This window comes from Pseudopipra pipra, chromosome 11 (genome assembly GCF_036250125.1).
Source record: "Pseudopipra pipra isolate bDixPip1 chromosome 11, bDixPip1.hap1, whole genome shotgun sequence".
In the NCBI taxonomy this organism is placed as follows: Eukaryota; Metazoa; Chordata; class Aves; order Passeriformes; family Pipridae; genus Pseudopipra; species Pseudopipra pipra.
Window position 1 is genome coordinate 15,616,050 of NC_087559.1, and position 7,940 is coordinate 15,623,989.

Here is a 7,940-nt window from a genome sequence, read left to right on the forward strand (position 1 = left end):
GGCATCTGAGGACACCAGGAGGACACTGAAAGCCTTGTCATAAAGCCTAAAGTCTTACAGCAAGTGTCTATTAATAAGCCATGCCCATGCTTCCTCCAGGTATTTACAGTGCCCTTTCTCCCTGTTAGCTTTGGAAACCACAGCTCCATTTTGACAGAGCAAGTCCTTTTCTTTCAGTGATGCACTTGGTGCCACAAGTGTGTTTGGCTGGGGCTGTGCGTCAGTAAAAACCTACCTCACTTTGGGAAGTGAACAGGATTTCCCTCTAAAAATGATCTCTGTCTCCAGATGAGCAGTTTCAGCCTGTCCTCTGGGAGCCTCTCTGCTGTGGAGATGGTGGCTGGCTGACTCTAATGCTGGCTGAGGAGAGGTGTCATCGACCCCACAAAATATGGAAGTGACAGCATTAATCCAGTCAGCAAGGTCACCTCCCCCCAGGGCAGGTTGTCCCAGGTGAATGGGGGCAGGTGAGGATTCCCAGGTGCTCAGAAGGGGACCTTTGGAGGCTTGCCAGTGTGTGGGGCCCACCAAAAACCCTGGAGGGTGGCTGTTTTCTTACCCTTGCCCAGGGCAGAGCTTCTTGTGCCACACTGACTCTTTGGCAAATGGGCCAAAACTGGCACATCTGCAAAATGGGGCCAGATGTCAACTGGGATGAGCCTGGCCTGTGAGTCAGGTTGGGTTGGAAAGGTAAGGAAAAAGGCATTTTCACCCTAGGGAAACAATAAGGATATGAAATGGAAACTAGGACCTCTGAGCTCCTCTGCCCTTCCCCAGGGAGGACCTGTGGGGTGCAGAGGGCAGTCCCCAAAATCCAACATCTGTTGTAACTCAATTGTACTCTCTGAGAAATGTCTTTTTGCTGTTAAATGTGCCATTGCTGCTGGAGTGACTTCCTTCTCTCCAGCTGGAACTGGAGACAAAGGAAAGAATCACTGGTAATAAGCTATTTATAGAGAAATTAATTTTGATACTTGCATCACTAATACAAGGCAAGGCAGCACCACAACTTTCTTACCGTGGTTGAGGACAGCACTCAGAGGAGATTGAGAGCCTTGAGGTCCTGTGAGTGGTAGGAGCATGTTTCAGCATTGCTTGGTTGCAAGAGAAGAACCCAATTTGCCTCACTGGAAAAACAGCCACTCATAAACCACAAGAACCCGTCGTTCTGGTCAGGCCCTTGGATTTTGTCAGGATTTTTTGAATACTCCTTCACAATTAAAATTCCCACTGAGCTGTCTTGCTGTTTGCAAGGCTGATTGGGATTGGGATGGTGCAGGTAAGCTGGCAGGCAGGATTGCCCTGAAGCATCAAACTGCATTCAATTAGCCCACCTTGCCTGCAGGAACATGGTTAGCTGGCAGCACATCACCCCTCCTGGTAAATTAGATATCGCACAGTGGCTTAGTCACACCAGAGAAGTACATGGCTCACAACTTGCTGAGACAAATTTCTCCCGGCTTTAATTAGCCATGAGATGCTGGAGTGCCCAAAGCACTCTCCCTGCCCATGTTTACACTCGGTGCATCAATCCAGTTTGGACTGAGGTCTCCAAATATTTGCAGTTAGCAAATACTGCTGTGTTTTGCCATTCCAGCTCTCTGCAATTAGCTGGAAAACACAGGTTTGTATCCCCAGTCTTTTCAAAAACAAAAGGGTGGATGCTCAGGCCCCAGGACTTCAGCAGGAGAGCCAGCACTGCTCATCCAGCTTCTCTGCTGTGTGCTGGCTCAGTGTCACCCCCAAAAAGAAATGAGAGGAGGAGAGGCTTCTGGCACCCTGAGGATGGAGCAGGGACCAAGCAGCAGGAGCTGCTAATATAAATGAAGGATCACTTAGCATTTAAGACTTGATTCTGTCTTTGCTGTGTGGTTTTTACCTTTGAGGACACTTTTCCCTTTCCACATCTCCTCCCCTCATACATCTCTTACCAGTGTGATGACAGGCAGGGAACTGAGGTATTTTCAAACAAGCCTCCATCATCCTGATGGTGGCATGGAGGTGCCCAGTCCAGCCAGCTCACACTTGCAAGCGCTAGACTTGGCACTTCTTATCTGACAGCAAATGCACTCAAAACCTTAAAAACAATCTGCATTTTAACCTTGGTCATGTTAAACAGCTTTCAGGATGCAGTCATGCATTTGCTGGTTACACAGAGCGCTACTGGCAGTTGTTAAATAATTATGTTTAATTTGCAGTAACAAAGCACACGAAATCCATGTTGTATAAACTCTGCTATAGGTAAGTGTCGCTTTTATACAAAAATGCACAGGGCTAATTTAAAGATTTGAGGTCTGCCGACCCTCCAGGTTGTTGTAAACCATTTATATGTGTAAAAATGGATGCGAGAGGCAGCCCAGGTGGGTCTACCTGTTCGTGCTGGCAGCAGAGAGCTGCAGTTGCTCTGCAGGGATGGATGGGTTTGAACACGCCTGGCACTAAGGCACGCGCTTAAAAACTTCCAGCTCATAAAGACTCATCCTCTGTTCCAGAGGCACTGTCTGAGCCTGACTGCAGTAAGCCATGCCAGATAAGGGCTGCAACACTTGCCTTTGTGATGGCTGGTGGTGATTGTGGCACTGAGTGCCAGCAGTGGCTGTGGCACTGACCACAGAGCCCTCGGCGGTGGCAGCGCTGCCTTGGCCCTGGCATGGTGAGGGGACAGCTTGGCTCTGGAGCAGGGGAGGGGAAGAACCTGCTTGGCTCCCATAAATAATGCTGTTCTCCTCAAGCTAAAATGGAGCTTGAACTGATACTTTATTCCTCCCATCCAGACTCAGAAAATGGGAGCCTCAGTTGCTGGGATGTTTTCCTTTGCCAAGCCTCTGCACAGCTCAGTTTTAGTAAGTAAGTAAGCCCAGCCCCTGAGACATCTGTGGGGGACGTGATGTTTGGTAATGGTTCAGCATGTATACTTAAGCCAACACAAGCAAGTGACAGGGGGAGCAACCCCATTGCACAGCCTTGTGGGTTTCTGGCTGTGTTACAGCAGTGTGAAGGAACAGAGGGGCAGGAACAAGAGGTGGAGACAAGGTGACCCTGCTTTCAGGAAAGCAAAGGCCTGACCCTGCTAACGTGGTCCATCATGATGATTTGCTCTTTTGGACCCTCCATCCAGCATTAGGTCCAGCACCTTGGTGGGAGGTGCTGCCTGGCTTGCCTTGCCCCAGCCAGATGCTGCTGCAATGGTCAAGCTTTGCCATTCATGTTGTGCTGCACCTTGGAGAGGTGTTTGCTGTGTGTGGTGTTGGCTGTGATACCTGGGAATTGAGAAGGCTTTCTCTTCTGCAATTACCAGAGTGGCTGAAAGGCACAAGCTCTATAGTACCTGGCATTTTGTCTTCCATCTGCCTCTGGGCTTGGAGAAGCCAAAAAGGGAATAGAGGATTGCATTTACCCCTTCTCCCTGCATGGGTTAGCAGAAGCAAAACTATAAATCAGGAGGCATTTCAGCACTTACCTCCTGTTTTTACAGAAATCACTATACATTACAAGTGCCTTTGCATATTTTATAGCACTTTAAAAAGCCAATGTAGCTAATCTGGAAGTTGGCTTGTTCAGAGAAGCACAAAACATGTGCAGCCATAAAAATCCCTCATTTGATGTCAAGCTATTGCATTTTCAAGCATCTGAAAGGCAATCACTATTACGCATCCAAGGAGTTTGCCTTGACTCACCCCAGCTCCTCGTGGTTGGTGAGAACAAAAAGATCAGCACAGCATCTTGAAAAGTTGTGTTGTTGCCATACAGAGCAGATGTTTTGGTAGCAAAGGCAGCCTCCATCCAAGGGCTCACCTTTAGAAGAGGTGCAAGGTGATGCCAAAAGGTTGGAGGAGTAATGGTCCTGGAGCAACTGGCCTCCCTCTAACAGTGAAATCTGGCTCATGGGGGGGTTGGGTGGCAAAGTGCTCTTCTGTCTCTGAGAGCTGGTGGAGAGCAGGATATTCATAAGTTTTCTCTCCTTTGGCTCTTACTACTACAAAATCTGTGGGAATCTGTTATTTTTGGAAAAGCTGCTTTTCTACCTAGATGGATCAAGAGGTTCAGCAGTTATTTGTGATGCATATATAAGATATATAAGATGCATATTTTCATGCCCAGATACTCAGGGTGGTCACATAAACCCTCAGCCCACAGAAAACCAGATAGAAAACTGGCCTCTCCACGTGCTTGACTCAACATTCAGTCTAAGGACTGATCCCAGGTCCCCTTTCTCTTGTCACTTGGGCATTTGCTGTGTTTGGCTGCTGGAGGGAGGAAGACAAGGGTGGGGGTTAATAGTAAGGGGTGCTGGTTATCTCCAAATGTCTTGCTCTGCCCTGATTCAGGTGATGACCAGGTCATTCTGGCCCCTTTTCTGCTGCAAAGAACAGCTTGGCCAAGCCTGAGCATGTCGTGCACTTCAGAAATGGTCCCATCTGTGGAAGGAAAGCCATCCTCAAACAGGGAAGGGGGTCGGGTGTGCTGGTGTGCGGGTCCAGCCAAGGGGACAGCCGAGTGCTGGCCCACATGGCAGTGGCAGCCTGTTCAGCTGGAGCAGAGGACAGCAGTGAGCTGGCAGTAGCAGTTGGTGTATTTCCTGCCTGTAACCTACTTAAGGGGAAGGCTGAAATCTGTTGCAGGAGCAAGCAGCCAGGAGCATTGGATGCTGCTGGAAGAAGGAGTATGATTCAGCCACCTGAAGGCATCTCCCTGTAGGAGAATTACCTTCCCTATAAAGCAGCAGGCATTGCTCTTAAGTGTTATCAAGTTTAAATCGGTTCCCTAGGTGACATCCTGGTAAGTGGATTTCCCAATTAAGCACATCCCGATTAAGTGGGATGTACTGTAATTACAGAGCGCTCAGCACAAGGAGCAAATCAGATCCATTTGCAGCAGAAGGGCCGGATTGAAGCTCTTCCCCAGTCTGGGGTGGGCTGTACCAAGGCATTTCTGTAAGCATGAATGTGGGCAGCAGGAGATGGGATTTTGCAGCCACCCCCGCCATGCCAGTCAGCATGTTCCCTGCAGAAGGAAGATGCTGGAGGAAGCCCCACTGATAACAAGAACATCCTCCTTTTGAGGTTGCACTCATGCCTCCTGCTAGTCCACAATCTGATGGATGAAGAATTTGCTCCCGCCAGAGAAAATACCCATTAGCAGGGAAGGCTGTGTGGATGCTGTGGAGGGAAACAGTGACTGTTCCTATGGAGGCAGAGGCTGTCAGATGGTGCTGCCCCCCACCAGGCAGAGAGTACAGCCCTTCAGAGCCAAATTCCCTTTGCACAACCCAAGAGAGGTAGTTCTTCTCTCACAGCTCCCTGCCCGTCCCTCTGTCTTCCTCTTCAAAGGTGTCCCACTCCCAGCATGAAGCCTCATGGTCCTGGAGTCAGACTGGGGCTACACAAGCCCATTCCTCTAAAGCTTTGTGGCTCCCAGCTGCCGTTGGGACATCATGGGGGAAGAAGATGCTCCTTCATTTGTTGTCTGTTAGTGAAAGGAAGAACAGAGCATTTACTGCCTTGGATGGGTCAGAGCATTTTTGGCTGGATGGGGATATGAAATCTGATTGGAGACCTCCTGGGAATTAAGTGGTCAAGGCAACACTGAAACACTGGATGTGGTGCAACAGGAGGTAAAATCTGTGCCAGGAGGGGTGTGTGGCACAGGGGCACGGCCACTTTGGAACCAGAGCAGGACTCTAGACCTGAACTTGGACCCTCAAAACCAGGCCGGCCTTCAGTTCAGAGCCTGTTTTACCACTCATCAGATTTACCCAGCTGCTTCAGGATCCTTAATTCCCACCCAGGCAGGAGGTGATGTAAGTGTGGTGCAGCCCTCTTTCCCTCCAGACTCCTGGTTCCCTAGGTCATGCTGGCTGGTGCATGTCTGAGGTGGCCATGGTGCTTCCAGGGGTCTTCTGCCTACAACCAAGGTGGTCAAAAAGCTTTTACACCTCCCACACCACTGTGGCTGCAGAGTGCAGGGCAGGAGCCTTTCTACTTCCCCAGAGGTGAGACCTTACATTTTAGGGTGACATGTCACATGATTTTTTAGCTGCAGAGAGAACACAGTAGGACAGCAGGGGAAGCTGATGAGCTGCTCCTACCTTTGAGAAGGTTATCCATGTGTACCTGAATTGGCTCTGTCCCATGTGGATGGATTTGCACTCCTGCTCGCCATTCTGAGCCCACATCACTGCAGCACCTCAAACCCCTTGGTGATGCCTCCTCCCTCTCCCACTCCAGCAGCTTCCCTCCTCCCACCAGCCAGGCTGCAGTATCCCCTCGATGTGGTATCCCCACGATGCTCATACCCGATCCAGCCAGAGACGCACAGCACTTGTGTCTGTGCAGTGTCTGTGCTGCTGTTCCACCCCCGGGCCCTTGCACTGCTGCTTCTCACACACTGCTGGGTTTGCAGTGCCACCCACTGGCAGAGGCTCCACAGAAATCCTCCTCTGCAGCTTTTCCCTGCCACAGGTGACGCTCCAAAGATAAAATATAAGAAGGATGGCTCTGGTGGGTGCAATTCATAGAGCGTGTCCCACAGGTGCTGCTCTCAGACATCTTGAGATTTTCTGGCATCCTTTTTTTCATATCTCAGTGTGTGCTGAGCCCAAGCTGCAAGGTCACTGGGTTGGCAGAGTCCCACGTCTCACTTCAGGCTGTGATTATGTTTAAGGCAGCTCACACTGTGTCATCCCAACAGGCTGTCCAGCCCTGTGTCCTGCCTGCAGCGTGGAGGGCCAGGAGGCAGCAACAAGATGGTTTCCCAGCCCTGCTTGCTGGGTCTGCCAAGTTGGTTTATGTAGGTTCTGCATTCATGCTTTCCTGTGCAGGATAAAATACAAACCCCTGGCTGATGCCAAAACCCACGCTGTACATAGGGAGCATGCATTCCAATTGGGAGTGTGCTCCTGGGGATGCAGGCTCGGGAACCTGTGTGGGAGAGGATGCTTTGGGGCCACTTTGTTTAACAACCTGCTCTCTCTGAATTTTCCTTGCCCATTTCTGACCCCGTTTACAGTCTCGTCCACATGCCCAGTCAAGAAACAGGAGGAGAGTGAAGAGACAGAACAATGCAGTTCTCAGGGCTTGTGTGTAGTGACCACCATGCAGGAGACTGGTACCGTGCCAGGCTGGTACCCCAGGGAGCAGACAGAATCAGCCCAGTGCCCAGATGTGATTGCCATCTCCGTGCAGCAGCAGTGCAGATGGACTGTCAGGAACTTTCTCCCCAGCCTGCTAATAGGCAGTGAGTGCTTGTTTAAAATAAAGCCTGACAAATGGCATCCTGGGGGCGTCAAGTCCTGGAGCAGTGTCTTCCAAAGAAAAGTATGAAAAGGCCCTGGAGGGGAGCCTGGCACAGCCTCCCAAATGACAGTAATTAAAGGCTTTTGCACTGAGGCACTGGGAGCTGCTCCTCTTGCAAATTGGCCTTGATTGAAGAGGAAGAGAATGATTAGGCTGAAGGGGAACGGTGGGAGTGGCAGGCGACAACATAGAGGTAAGTGTCAATTTGTCTTCTGATTTTTTTTCCCCCTCTTCCTCTCTCCCAAACGGTGTCTGTGTGGGTGGAGGGAGCAGTGCTCTAGCTCTGCACAGCCTCGGCTGGCTCTGCCTGAGCACTCGGGGGGATCTTAAGCTGAAAAGGAGCAGCTCTGCTCTGGTCCTGCCTACACAGCCCTAGAGCATCACCCAGCTCTTCCTGTAGCTGGTCCAGTTCTGGAAAGCTCTCTAGGCTGGATGGCACCAGGGTCACCCATCCTTTTGCAGAGCTGGCAAAGGAGTTAACCCCTGGCCTGGGTTATACCCTTAGCTCCTTGTAAGGGCTATACTCCCTATAAACCCCAGGAGTTACAGTTCTTTCCTCTGTTTTAATTATAAAAGGGATATTGATAGCTTGTTCAATCCAGCTTTTACCATGTTATGTATTTTATGCCTCTGTTTTTGATTAAG